Below are 15,909 nucleotides of genomic sequence, written 5' to 3'. Positions count from 1 at the left end.
AGCACCCACTACCTCAGGGTATTCTGCTATTTGGTGGAAGAGATGCATATTGCTAGCCAACACCTCACGGGTGCTGAGGAAATATACATGCTCACTGGCATGTGCTGACATGGCATCCAGGAACTGGTGGAATACTCTGGATGCTGATGCCTGTGAGATCCCCATGATATCCCTAGTTGAGCTTTGGGATATACCTGTGGCTAGTATTCCTATGCCTACACATACCTTGGTATCCACTGGGATGTGTTCCCCTCAGTCACTTTGGTGTGTCAGGTGTGGCTGGCACAGCTCAACAATTTGCTGTAGGAGGTCTCTGTCCACCCTATAGCCCTCCACTATCTCCAGCTCATGTAGCCCCTGGTAGGTTACCCTGGGTCTGTACACTCTTCTCCATCTCCTCATTGTGGGTTGATCAGCAGCATTCACATCCTCACCACCATCAGCCTCTTGCACATGTTGTTCTATGTTGCCTGCTGCAGCCCTTCTCATTTTGTAAATTTGTTTGTTAAAAGTTCCCCACTTGTATACACTAGTGGTGTAGAGTGTGGATAAAACAGAGGGGAAGGTGTTTACTTGGTTTATAGTAGTGTTCTGGGCTGGGCTGGTCTGCTGCCTGTGTAATTGGCTGATTCTGATACATTTCACCTGCCAGCTATGCTACTTCTCCTTGATTACCTTCCTACTGCTGTTTTCCCTTCCAGTTGCCTTCCTGATTAAGACCAGGGGCGTGCCATGCAAACACAGTGCTCAGATCTACACAGAGCTGCTATTTCCTGGTTTAACTTTCTTTTTCTTTCTTTAAAACCCGGTGCGCACACCCACTTAGGCAGATTCAGACACACCCACTAGGAGCACACCTGAGCCACAGGGCTCCAATCCGCTTATAGTATGCCTAACACCCCCCCCCATGATGTCAGCTAACTCCTAGGCTAGCACCAAGCTATTCCTACTCTTACACTGTTGGGACCTGACTAGCATGCTGGAGAAAACTGGGATTCACTATCATTCCCCTCATTTGCATAGGATTGCCTGCTAATGCATAGTTACATGTCTCACACTGAGCTTCCCCCTGTAGCAACCACTACTCACTGGCCATGTTGTCTTCTGCCTGCCATTGACTTGCATGGCAGAATAGTGATTTTAGTTAGAATGCTTATTTTAGGTTTATTTTGTTATCCCCCCCCCCCAATACCATTTGCACGCCGCTGCCCTATGCTTAAACAGCCTAGACCGGCTAAAAAAATAAAAGTTGATTTTATTATTTTTTTATGTTGCTTGCAATGCCAATGGCCTTATACTTGGCCATTGGCATGCTTCCTGACTAATATGCAGCCTTTATTTGGAGCTGTCACAGCTCTGTTTTGGATTTTGCAGAAATGTCCTTGGTTATTAACTGAGTACATTTCTGCAGATTGCACTAGTCCTGCCCAGCCTGTTTCCAGCTTCCTGGATCACAAATTCACCTCATTTGCATGGATTTCTCCTGAAAATGGAGTGATCTGCATACAGGGGCTTAGTCCATGCAGGACTAGTGCAGGAGCGCTCGTGCTCTCCCATGCAGGCTGTTCCTGGATCGCACGGCAGACATATTACCTGCTAGAGCTCCTGCACTGATCCTGCATGCCGTGCAAGGCATACAGAATCCGGGGGATAATGTATGTTTTGTGTGTATATGTCATAAATATATAAATAAACTATGGTGAAATAAATAATTCTATACATGTCCTATATTAGTCCTAATGCTTATTAGTGATATTAATAATGTTGTGTTTTAATGTAGTGTGAAACTACAACATAGCTTCCCTCTGTTTTATAGGTTCATAGGTTCATATGTGTTTACTAGACTAGTGACCACAAGGGCCTTTTTAAGCCTAGCCATGCATTCCAAATCTCTGACAAGTTTTGCTACCCTATAACTGTAAGCATGGGCCTGGGAAATGAACAATTTACAGGTTACCTGTGTCCATTAGAGACATAGGTGCCAAACCAGGGATGAATTTCTGGTTTCCCATCCAAATGTCCAAGTTGCACTTGAATTTGGTTAGGGAGAAACTCTGCTTCACATGGATGGGGAGTCTATTCCATAGACAGAGTATTTTCTGGGATACATATCTATCTCTCCAGCAGGTCCTATTTATATCACAGGAAGGTTTAAATTTTTAGAACGGGTAATTCTGGTGCTGTTTGTTTTATGGATATGCAGGAGGTCCATCAGAGTGGGATCTGACAATGCCCTGTATGCCATGCATAAATCTCCCCTCAAAAGCCTGTAAGAGACAAAATACAGGGATATGGCCTTACAGCGGTCTGCATAGGACACATTACTTACACCCTGTATTCTTTTAGTGAGGAATCTCTGTGGACATTCCAATTATTGGATATGCCTGGTTAGGTACATTCCAAAAGGGGCATTGTACTTAATGATATGTCTGATGAATACCAAATACTGTGGATCAGTAACTTCCTTGGACTTAGATGCCATACCTTTGTTTATAATTTGAGCAACATAGAATTAAATCCTCACCACTGTAGACACATGATGATCAAAGGCTAGATTACTATCTATGTGTGTCCCTAAGTCTCTGACTATTGGATCAACTCTAAGGGATGTGTTGTCAATATGATAGTTACAAGGGATGGATGACTTCCCAAAGGATACTATTATGCATTTCTTGACATTTAGTTTTAGTCCATGGCTCTGACACCAGTTGTTTGTCTGTGTCAGCCCCTCCTGTAGGACATTTGTGTCAGTGTGGGATTCAATGACAGCTCCTAATTTGCAATCATCTGCAAATTTAGTCAGCCAGAGACCACTGACATTGGCCTTGGCTTCTGAGAAGTAAATGCCAAAAAGGAGCAGTCCAAGGACTGATCCCTGAGGTACTCCACTTGTGACTGGCTTCTTTATAGAAGTGGACTCCCCAATTTTAACTTCCTGGGTCCTGAATGTGAGCCGGTTGGCTATCTACTGGGTGACATAAAGGTTTGTACCTAACCCCTTGAATTTGTCAACAATGCCCGAGTGGGGTATTGTGTCAAATGCCTTGGCAAGGTCAAGGTAGGCAGTGTAAACAATTTTGCCCTCATCCACTGCTTTGATGACCTTCCCAAAGAAGTCCACCAGTTGAGAAGGCATGATCTGTCTTTGATGAATCAAAACTGGGTTGGATCCAGTATCTGGAGGTTTACTATATCTCTATTGACCATCTTCATGATAATTCTTTCCATGGCTTTACATATAAGACTAGTGAGACTTATGGGTCTGTAGTTTCCAGGGTCTTTAGATGGCCCACCTTTGTGCAGAGGGATGACTGTTGCCTTTCTCCATTCATGAAGCATGAAGCCTGTTTGGGGGCTACAGTTGAATAGTAATTCCAGAGTCCCTGATAGGTCATGTTTCATGCTATTTAGAATGCATCCTGGGATATTGTCTGGGCCCATTGATGCAGTGTTCTTGATCTTAGAGAGCATTAAGGACCTGTTCCCTAGTTATAGTACGGGAGTTGTATTTGATGATATTTCCTGAGGGAAGGGTGAGGGGGAGAGAGGAGTAAAGTTGGAGTTGAATTTATTAACCAGGAGGTTTGCTATATCTTCTGGCTCATTATAGGTGGCTCCATTTACAATAAGCTCTACGCACAATTGTGCATTGCCTTTGAGGTTGCGGGCATAGCTATATAATGCTTTGTGGTTGTCCTTGGCCTGGGAGGCCAAACCTACCTCAAATTTGGCTTTGGTAGACTTTATTTGTCCTCTGAGTTGTTTGTTTCATTTGATGAGTAATTTTATCCTTCTGGGTGCTGCACCTCCTAATTTTTGCCATGATTTTCTTACTCCTGTTATACAGATGATTGATTTTGTGATTCCACCAAGATGGCTTGTTTTTTTAGTTAGTTCTGTACTTCTTCCTGGTGGGTACAGCTAGCTCTATGCAGCTATTAACATGCTTGTACAGGGTTTCTGTGAACAGTTCTGCATAGGCAGAAGTGTTCTCAGGGTTTATGGGGGCTTGGGATTTTGCCAGGTTCTCACTTAATAGCAAGAGGTTAGCCTTAGAATAGTTCCTGAATATTCTATGTTTAGCTAGGAGTCCAGATTTAATTTTTACTTCAAAGGAGACCATTTTGTGGTCTGACCTTACCAGATAAGGCATTATAGTAGGGGATGTGCAGCAATCTCCCATATTAGTGAGGACCAGATCCAGTACGGTTGCACACCTGATTGGTGTAATAACTATCTGGTCCGGGGAGTTTGTGTTTACAAAATCCAGGCATCTCTGTGCATGTACATTTTGTGTCATATAGGATTCCCAGTTAATAGTGGGGTAATTAAAGTTACCCATGAATATGGTGTTGGGTTGGATGGTTAGTGTTTCTAATACATTGAAATACATGGTATGGGTTTCCTGTGTAATAGAGGGGACATATAGCTTGCAAAGAAGTGGTACTGGATTTTACCTATGGTGATTTGAACATGGAGCAGCTCAAGTGCATTGTCCTGTTTGACCAGCCTTGAAGTATATTTATTTTTGATGTAAATAGAGACACCACTTTTAGTCCCTGCCTGTGAAGTAGCTGACTTGAATGTGTTGACGGCATTATAACCTTGCACTGTTGGTGTCCTCTCCATGGCTTTAAACCATGTTTCAGTGACCCCACAGACATCAGTATTCTCTAGGGTAAAGGGAGCTTCTAGGGAGTGGAGTTTTTTGTTTAGACTCCTAGCATTGAGCAGTAATACCTTTAGATTTTCTTGGTTCTGATTTGCTATGTTGGAAGTACTTTCAGTTTGGCATTGCCTAAAAAAGGCACTATGGGGGAAGACAATATTTTACTTAATATTCGAAAGCCTAGAGGGGAGAGTTGCAGACCATCTTTGACAAAGCAGCGTGGTCTGTTGACCATCTCCTTCCATGCTGACAAATATTGCACCCCCTTAGAATGACACCAGAAACTAAGCCAATTATTAAAGTCAATCACCTTTTGTTCGTATTGTGGCAACATCCTTAGAGAAGGTAAAATGCTTCTCAATGCTAGGCTCATACCAGCCTGAGACACATATTCCAAGAGCTGTATGATGTCTCCCTTCAAATAGTCTAGGGAGGTACATCTCAGGTCATTTACTCCACCATGGACCATAACTGAATCGTATTGATAATTGTGGTCCAATGACCTGAGTGGATGCATAATGTGGCAGACCCTAGTCCCTGATAAGCAACTGACTGTAAATGTCCCCTTACTCAGCCTGGTGAGAGGGACATCAGTGTGCCTCACAATGGAGTCTCCAAAGACTAGAATGCTGAATTGTGTGGTGACTTGCCTATACTTAGAGGTAGAGGCTCCATGAGATATAGCTCTATGTGTTGATGTGGGTGCTGTTTTGAAAGATCGCATTTGGGGCTGCTGAGGGTATTTGTTATGTGCACTTCGTCTAGGAAGTCTTTGTGGTTTAGGAAGGTTACATGTAAGTGCCTCAGCAAATGTGGGTCTATATTTCTGCTTTGACTTGTGCATGATGGGTGCAGCATGTGTACTTTTGACAACCTTATTGACATTAGTACTTTTATGTGAGAGCTTTGCCTCCAGTGATGTTGTGTAAATACATCTCTCACATACCATATCAGTTTGTTTGAGAATTAACTGGTTGTCAGTAAACGTGAGGCAATTTCTATATTGCCTCAGCATGCCATTGTCCACCAAGCTGATAACGGAGTCAGTAGGAAAGTTCATATCCAATGCAACAGACCCTTTTTTTACTGATTAGACAGTTGGAGTGAGAATATCAGTCACTGTCAGGAGTATCTGGTTTGCAACTATGTGGACAGTGCTTGTCACTGCAAACTAGTTGTCCTGTTGTGCAACTAGGTATTGGAGAAATTTCAATTGTGCTTTTAAGGGCAAATATCACTCAAGGTGTCTGAGTCTGTACAGAGCACTCTCAAAGACTTGAGGGAATATTAATACGTAGAGCCTGAAAATTTAAGAATACAAGATATTAGGATACTATAGCAATAACCCACGCCTGGGTGTGGGTAATGCGGGATTTAACCATGGTTGGCGTGGTTTGGTCCCGAGGGCGAACCCCGAGGGACCAAACAAAGACAACCGTGGTTAAATCCCGCATTACCCACACCCAGAAGTGGGTTATTGCTATTATACAATGACATTATTTAAGAAAAGAAATAATTACTTTTCTTAAATAATGGCATTGTATAATGCCTCTTTGCTGCCCTTCCGCAGCTGTCTGGTATTCCGCGGCAGTTCTGATGTACTGCGCATGCCTACGCAGTACATCAGAGTTGTGGGCAAAAGCAACGGAGAACGCAAGATCTCCGTTGCTTTTTACTGTTTCGCTATGTTAAATGGGTTTAACATAGCGAGACAGCTTTAAAATAAGCAACGGAGATCTCCGTTACTTATTTTAAAGCTGTCTTGCTATGTTAAACCCATTTAATATAGAGACAGGTTAAAAAAATCGCAAGATCTCCTTTGCTTTTTACACACTGTGTCGCTATGTTAAAGAAGTTTAACATAGCGAGACAGCTTTAAAAAAAGCAACGGAGATCTGTTTTGCTTTTTTTAAACCTGTATCGCTATGTTAAACTCTTTTAACATAGCGAGACAGTGTTTTATACTAACGGAAAAAGTCTGGGCGACCGGACCTTTTTCCATTAGTATATTGAGGGATTTACAACGGGCACGCTGGTTGGGCTGGCCAATCAGCGTGCACGTTTTAGAGGAAGAATTGTATAATAGATATCGAGATGTACTCATTTAAACATAAGTTACCATATTAGTTCCCTTTTTTACATGAAGTATGTTTAAATTGATCAATTGCTCGCTTGGTTGAAGTAATTGATTGGTGGCCTTTATATATTCAATGGATGTGTATTAATGTTTATTTTACTCTGAAGAAGTATTTAGGATTTGAGGATACAAGTGTTAAGTTTGTTAGTTTATTAAAGGTTTTACTCTGCGTTTTTGTTTTGTCTTGATTTGTGTAACATTGTGTTTTATAATTAAAATTATATCCAGCCCTTTTTCAAAACATGGCCTTGGAATACTTTTCTGTTCTTTTTTGTTTATCCATTCTGATAGTGTACAAATAAGAACAGGACTTCCTTTAAGAATATACCCAAGAGCTCCTTTCTAAACCTAGAATTTTCTGCTCTTTTCCCAGTAAGTGCAAACCACTGAACTAATGCTGCATCACATCTCTTTGAAACTAAAGTGGCTGCTGGTTTGGGGTAAGAAGCAGTAAATAAATAAAACTAGTAAAGGGTTTGTTTGCCATCTGGGTAACAGACACATCCTTGGCAAATGTACTAAATACTTATCTCTGTGAGACTAATAGTTTGTAGCAGTTAACAACATTCTGCTGCCTAATAGGGTTAACCTGTCTGCCACACTTGTCATAACTACAGCCTTTCTATACTTAGTGTACATGGAAATGCCATGATTTTTCATGTCTGGAAAATATTTTTGCTTACAGATATATATTTTTTCAGGTTTTCTGAAGCACCATGCTATACAGAATATGATGACTGCTGTGATATGAATCCAGCCTCTATGAGAGATACAGATACTTTATTCCCAGGCTGGATTGAGGAGCCAGATTACAATAAAGATTTTTATGAGTAAGTCTGTTCAACAATAGTATTTTAACTATTGCAAGAAGTTACACACACATAGCAATTGCTTTTGTTCTTTTTTTTTTCTTTTCTTTTTTTGAAGGGCAAACAAAACTAGAAGAATCTGCTTAAGATGTTTACAGTAGTACAGCAATTGATTTCAGCATGATGTAGTGTGTGTTTTAGTGTATGTATGTGTGTGTGTAGTTTTACATTTGTATGACTGTCTCCTTTGTAAATGATAACATAGTGGTGCACATCCATGCTTATTAAACCTTGAATCTTAAAATCACAACTATAACAACAACTTCCTCAAAAAAAAAAAAAAAAACATTTATGGGAACAATTGAAAGATATGTCAGTCGTACTATCAGCCTGCCTCATCATATTTCATAGACATGGATGTGCACTTTCCTACTGTCTCTGTACCAGCCTAATGGAAATGGGCATCCTGAGATAATGCAGCAATTGTTTCATGTTTACAGACAACCACCTTATTCGTAAGCAGATTGACACAGTATGGGAGATATGTTATTACGCAATGTCTTTAGAGACAAAGCTCTCGCATACAGATATTGATATCTCAAGTAACACACACACTGCACCTACTATGGATCTGACACATAAACTCACATATGCTGAGGCTCTTAAATGCAATCTATCCAAACCTCAAATGCATCCGATACATTGCCCTCAGCATCCTCCCACTCTTTAAAGACAACACTCTCCTGGACACATACCACCACATCTCACAATGTCTCAACGTCTAAGCCTGTAAAGCCAACTGACACAGTACCCCATAGATTGGTCATTGCAGACTCTATTGTGAGACACGGTGATGCCTTCCTCACCAGGCTGATCAAGGAGACAGTCATGTTCAGTTGCCTATCAGGGACAAGGATCTGCCAGACTACACGTGCACTCAGGATACTGAACTACAAATACCAGTCTGAGTCTGTCATAGTTCATCTGGGTGTTAATATCCTGAGATGTACTTCCCTGAACTATATGATGTGATAGACAGGTATGAGATTAGCACTGAACAGAATTCTACCTTCTCCAAGGATGACACCACAATATAAACAGATGATGATCAACTTTAACAATTGGCTTAGTTACTGGTGTCATTCTAAGTGGGTGAAATATTTGTCAGCTTGGGAGGATGTGATCCACAGACCACACTGCTTTGAAAGGAATATTCTGGACCTGTGCCCACTAGGAATTCAGATATTGGCCAAAACATTATCCACCTCTATAATGCCTTTTTTAGGCAATGCCAATCTGAAAAAAAATCCAACATAGTAAATTCTATGCAGGATAAACTAAAGGTGTTACTGTTCAATGCTAGGCACCTCAACAAGAATCTCCCCTCCCTGGATGCCCTCATCACCCTGGAGAGTGTTGACATCTGTGCAGTAACTGAGACATGGTTTAAAGCCCCAAATGGCACTCTGGAAGTACAAGACTATAATGCTTTCCACATATTTAGACCAGGTACTGAACAAGAAGGGACAAGAGGTGGAGGTATATCAATCTACAAGATTGGTCAAACAATATGGCATGCTTGAGCTACTCCATGTGGAACTAACCTTAAACAAAGTCCAATGCCATATCCTTGCTATCTATAGATCTCCATTTATGACCTAGGATAACCATACTACTTTCTTGAATGTGGTGAAGCCACTCACAATTAAGCCCAACAACATGCTCATGGGTGATTTCAACTATCCCATCATAAACTGGGACACATACACAAGTGCTAACATGCATGCTCAAAGATTCCTGGATTTTGCCAATACAAACAGCCTGGAACAGTTAGTCTGCACACATGATAGGAGTGCAGATATCCTGGATCTAGTGCTAAAAAACATGAGGCAACATTACAGTCCCCTTGTGTAATGTCCTTACTGGTTAGATCAGATCACAAAGCTGTCACCCTTGAAATAAATATAAAGGCTGAACAACCAGCAAACCCCATAACTTTTAAGAACTTTTTCAAGGCTAACTACCTCCTATTAAGCAATGGCTTATCTAAATTCCAAGCCCCCCAAGCTCAAAGAACATGGTGGTCTATGCAGAACTATTTACAGAAACCCTGTACAGGCATGTAAATAACTGGAAAGAAACAACAATACCAAACCAAAACAAACTTAAGACAAACTCCAAAAACAAGCTCCCAGTATAAATGGGTTGTACAACAAAATAAAAAAAATACTGTTCAAAAATAGGAAGGGCTATGCCCAAAAGACAAAAGCTCCATCATCAGGTTCAACAAGCAACTCAGAGAACTAATCAAGTCTACCAAAGCCAACTTCAAGGCAAAAATAGCCTCCCAGGCAAAGGAAAACCATAAGGCATTTTCAGTTTTTTATCTAGCTATCTATCTATATATATATATATATATATATATATATATATATATATATATATATATATATATATATGTGTGTATATATATATATATATATATATATATATATATATATATATATATATATATATATATATATATATATATATATATATATATATATATATATATATATATATATACAACCTTAAAAAAAAACTGAACAGTGTGCTTAACTAACAGTAAATGGGACTTCCAATACTGAAATGAGGGATATGGCAAATTTGTAGGCAGATAAATTTACCTCCAGTTTTAACTCCCTATCACTCCCAGTCCCCTATCCCCAAAAAAGTTCACTCTATCATTTCTTCCCCAACTATCACTACAGAACAGGTCCTCACTGCACTCTCCACCCTAGATGCCTTCTAAACAGCTTGAAACATGACCTGTCAGGTCCACTAGAATCTCTTTTCAGTCACAGCCTCCATTCAGCTTCATTCCTAAGGAATGGAGGACTACAACAGTCATCTCTTTACACAAAGGTGACTCATAAACAGATCCAAGGAAGTACAGACCCATACATTTGACTAGTCTTTGATGCAAAGCCATGGAAAGAATTATTATTGACCTGATAAACAAAGACATAAGAAATCTTCAAACACTGAACCCATTCCAGTTCGGTTTTGTCAAAGGCAGGTCATGCCTACTAAACTTGGCAGAGAGTAAAATCCCACGAGTGGAGGAGCTCCCTGGTCAGCCTCAGTAAGAAGCTGCGAGCCCTGATAAAATCCTCCAAAGCTAGTTACGAAAACAAAATCGCCACTGATTCTGAAGACAACCACAAAGCATTCTATAGCTATGTCAAGAATCTCAATGGCAACACTCAGATCTCCTTTGAGTTACAGCACAATGGCACTAAATATACAGACCCAACTGATATTGGCTACATCCTGGCAGATAGGTTCAGTGCTAACTTTATCCCCCTATCACCCCCTAAAGAGCCCATCTCTACACCGAAAGAATGCAAAGTTCCTGTAATCATGGCTGCACAAGTAAAAACCACACTCTCCAAAGCCAAGAACACAGCATCCATGGGACCAGACAACATCCCAGGCTGCGTTCTACATGAACTACAGAATGAACTGGCACCCCACCTAAGTACCATGTTCAATCATAGCCTCACCTCAGGCTTTGTGCCTGCTGAATGACGCACAGCAACGGTTATCCCACTCTACAAGGGGGGAGCCACCACGGACCCTGGGAACTACCACCCCATTAGCCTGACAAGCCTGGTCTGCAAGGCCATGAAATGTATCATCATGGAACTTATAAACAAAGACACTGGTAATCTCCAAACTCTGGACCCCACCCAGTTCGTGTTTGTAAAAGGCAGATCATGTCTTTAAACCTGATAGGCTTCTTTGAAGCAGTCACTAAAGCCGTAGACAAAGGTAAGGTGGTTCACACAGCCTATCTAGATCTTGCCAAGGCTTTTGACACCATCCCCCACTCTGGAATTATAGATAAACTCACTAAACTAGGTATAAATCCCTATGTCACAAGATGGGTTGCTAACTGACTCACTGACAAAACCCACACTGTGAAAGTAGCAGACTCCAAATTCGACTTCAGACCAGTGACAAGTGGAGTACCACAGGATTCAGTCCTGTGTCCTCTCCTGTTTGGTATCTACTTCTCTGAAGTACAGGCTAACACAGAAGGTCTTTGGCTAACGAAGTTCGCAGATGACTGCAAACTAGGAGCCATAACTGAAACTCCTAATGATGTGGACATCCTACAAAAGGGCCTCACTGAGACAGATGCCTGGTGTCAAAGCCATGGCCTCAAGCTCAATGCCAAAAACTGCATTGTCATCCCCTTTGGTAAAAACTATGTACCCATGAGCTACAACATAGGCGGTAGTATACTTAACACCGAAAGTGTGAAAAGAGACTTTGGGACACAGGTGGACAGTAGTCTCTCCTTTGATAATCACATCACCACAGTAGTCAGGAAATCATTCTACATGGCACACCTCAGCACAAAAGGTTTCTCTTCCAGAAAAAAAGAGGTCATTGCTCACCTCTACTCATCACTCATTAGACCCATTATAGAGTACAACGCCCCTTTTGGTATGTACCTCACAAGACATCTACAACAACTGGAAAGGCCGCAGAAATACCTCACAAAGAGGATTGCCGGCCTCAAACAGATGCCCTACGCAGACCGTCTCAAAAAACTCCAGCTTTACTCCGTTGCATATCACCTACTCAGAGGTGATCTCTGCCTAACATACAAAGCTATGTCAAACCCAGAGCTGTTGGACATGCTCCACTTAAAGAAATCCCAATCCCTCCGAGCTACATGCTCTAGAGACTTAAACCTTGTCACCACAATAAACAGAACATGCCGGAGGGATAGATTCCTGTCCCAGAGACTTCCCATACTCTGGAATAAACTACCTATCTATATCAAACAAAGTTCCTCATTAGATTTCTTCAAGAAAAATCCTGATGATAGGATGGGAAATAGGAAATTCAGCTTGGGGATCACCTCTGTGGTTCTGCTCGACAGTGGCACAGGAAAATCATTTTCTTGGGTGGCAAATGCCAGGGTACCTTTTTTGGCTGGGCTTGTATAGGCCCCAGGGTCGATAGCCTAGTACCTACCTATGAACCTATAAACCTATGGACTTCTTCAAGAAGGTCACTAGAGCCATGGATAAGGGCAAAACAGTACATACTGCTAATTTTGACCTGCTAAAAGCATTTGACATAATACCTCACTTGGGTATTATAGTCAATCTCACAAATTTAAGCATAAACCCCTATGTCACCAGATGGCAATCCAAATGGCTCACAGATAGGACACATGAAGTTCAGTTGGGAGAAGCCACCACCACCAAGACGCCTGTTACTAATGGTGTCCCACAGGACTCAGTACTTGGGCATCTCCTGCTTGAAATATACCCCTGTGAAGTCAATGCAAATTTAGAGGGCCTTTGGCTGACCAAACATGCTGATGACTGCAAGTTAGTTGTAATCACTGAATAAACACCTTATGATTCAAGTTATTAATATAGAGGATTTTGAGAAGTTCACTGAAACTAACCACTTTATTATGTGTTTGAGACATGATGCCAGGAAATGTACCTACAGAGAAAAGCTCAAGAGGTTAATCTTGGCATCCATTTCGAGAACACATAGTAGTAGGCTGCCCTCAGCTAACTGCTCATAATTCTTTGTAGTGTATGGAGATTTATCTGCTCCATGTACTACAAGTTACAGTAAAAAAAAAAGAGGTTAAGTGTTTTACTGGCTTTCAAAGCTGTAAAAAACTTAGAGAGCTTTACTTTCAGAATCATAGTGCAACACGGTCCTTTATGTTTACACTAAACTTCAAAGCCTCTCAACTGTCCAGATTTTCACAGAATGTCCAGATTTTTCCTCATATGTTGAATGAGTTCCTCATAAAACATGTGCTTTTTTGACAAACTACTGAGGATTAAAGACACTAAGTACTGGCATAAATTTAGGTTTCAAACTTCTTATCCTTCAGAAAAATCAGGCGAACGCATATCCTGTTATTCTGGTAACTTTCTAACTTTAAAACAGGAAGTTATGGACATGTTACTGATAGACAGCAAGCAGAAACAAATCTTTTTATTCTGCCACTGTCATTTGTGCTGGCAAATTTTACTACCTAGCCTGAGACCTGACCTTGACAGCTTTAGCAGGGGTGCTTAACATTTGTTAAGGTCAGGTCTCACACCACTCTAATGCTTAACTGATTTGTCTTTTTCCAAATATCAGAGTGTAATCAGAACACCATGCACCACATAATTATTAACATATGACATGTATTCATGCTATTTCTGGTAAATAACTCACATTTTTTTGGGTAATGAGTACCCTATTCGTCTGAAGAGCCATTCTTCAGGATTACCTACACTTCTTTGCCAACTGTCACATGTTTAACCTCAGTTTCTTGCATTTTGTGAGCTGGTGGTACACTTTCAGTGGATTTTTCCTTTATTCTCCTCTGTAGCACAACTATGGAGTTGGCATATATAATTTATGGTGGTGTGGGGGACAAAGCCTCCCACTATGGAGGGTGTTACCTTGCAATTTATTTCTGGTTTTTTAATAGTTTTTATGCTATAATTTTTAACTGTATTTTTGAAAAAAATTGCCTTAATTACTAATTCCACAATTAAATACAGATAAATCCATTATTAACCTGTGTGGTAACTGAGCATATGAAATACTGCTCCATAATGCATCCAGGAAGACAATGCCTGAGATACTTAAAGAATATGATATTTCTGTATGTATTATTAGTAAACAACTATAACTATCTGTAAATTGGAAGTAGGCAGACTGCAGCTATTCAGTCTGGGTTGAGATATAAACAAAAATATTAATGTAGCATATATTTACATATATAGTTTGGCATAAAAAGAAACCACAGTTTTCCACATACTGACCATTCTGTTTGGGTTAACAGACATTCCTAACCTGCTTGAAATGCTGTTCCACCATTCTACAATATGGACAATACCTGAGATATTTACACAATATGCATAAATAACATATATATTTGTTTATAAATAAGTATAAATATCTGCAAAGTGGTAGTGTGCAACCTGCAGCAGTGAGTAGTTTCCCAGCATTATGAAATCTTTCATTTGCTACCATAAAGTACTGCATAAACTAGTAACAAAAGTACTAATGTTGCATCTATTCATAAGTTTTAATGAGAACAACTCATAGCGGCTCAGTTACTGACTATCTCCTTTTTTGGGTCTTTAGGCTTTCATGAGCTTTTGTGCTGAATGCACCTATGAAATGCTGTTCCCTAATGCTTCAAAGTGGATGTTGTCTAATATATTAACTGTCTACTGCAAACCCACAAGCACATGTCCAGTGCCTACAACCCCTGATTTCCCTACAATGGCCTCTCCACATCATCTAGATCTCTTTTGTGTACCCCTTTTCACATTTTGTCTTACTGTTCAGATTTTTCCTAATCTTTCACCACACCTTAATGGGGCCAGATAGCACCGTAACAACTGTAGAGGAAATAACTGAATTAAGACAGGGGTTGGGTGTACTAGGCAGAGAGTTGTAGCTGGCTCATCTAGTGTCTGGTGTCGTTCCCTTATGTGCTGCTCATCAGTTCCAAGATGAGGAGCAAACAAAAAGTTTCTGTTCCTCACAATCTAGCACTCATTACATCAGAAATTCAGCCTTACTCCAACTATGCTTTTTCCTGCCTCCTTTCCATGCCATAACTGTGGAAGAGTACACTGTAATAACTGAAGCAGAGATAATTGAATAAAATGGTTGAGGGGTCACTAGGCCCCTAGAAACCATGGGAGTTCTAGATTTTCTAACATCCATTTTAGAGTTTTTTCCAACATTATGATTCAGTGACTGCCTGAACAAAAACAATGATTAAAGAAAGAAATTTAGTCTTACTGTACAGCTTTGCTTTCCCCCCAATCTTTCAATATACAGTAACTAGCCAAGAATGCACCATAATATCTTCAGAATGAGTAATCAAATTAAGCCATAGGGTAACAGATGCTCTGGGATGCATTTTAGAGCTATTTTCTATATTTGTAGTGATGGTTTAGACAATAAATATGAGCAAGGAAAAACAATTTCATCTTATTTTTTTTTTTCTCCTCAACTAAGAAATAAGTTGTTTATGACAAAATAGCAGTTCACAGTAAACTGAGAAGATAAATTCTTGTGAGGATACAGAAATCATATATAAGAATAGTGTCTGCCTTCATATCCTCCCTACAAAAAAATGTCCACAGTCATATTTCAAGTGGCTGCTGTCAAACATAAAAACCGCATGCCTCCTTAACACCTAACTCTATAAGATAGCCACCCTCTTTGTACCACTTTGATGCCAGACT

Source organism: Protopterus annectens, chromosome 7.part0 (genome assembly GCF_019279795.1).
Source record: "Protopterus annectens isolate FY-2018-M chromosome 7.part0, PAN1.0, whole genome shotgun sequence".
In the NCBI taxonomy this organism is placed as follows: Eukaryota; Metazoa; Chordata; order Ceratodontiformes; family Protopteridae; genus Protopterus; species Protopterus annectens.
This window is presented reverse-complemented; position numbering follows the sequence as displayed.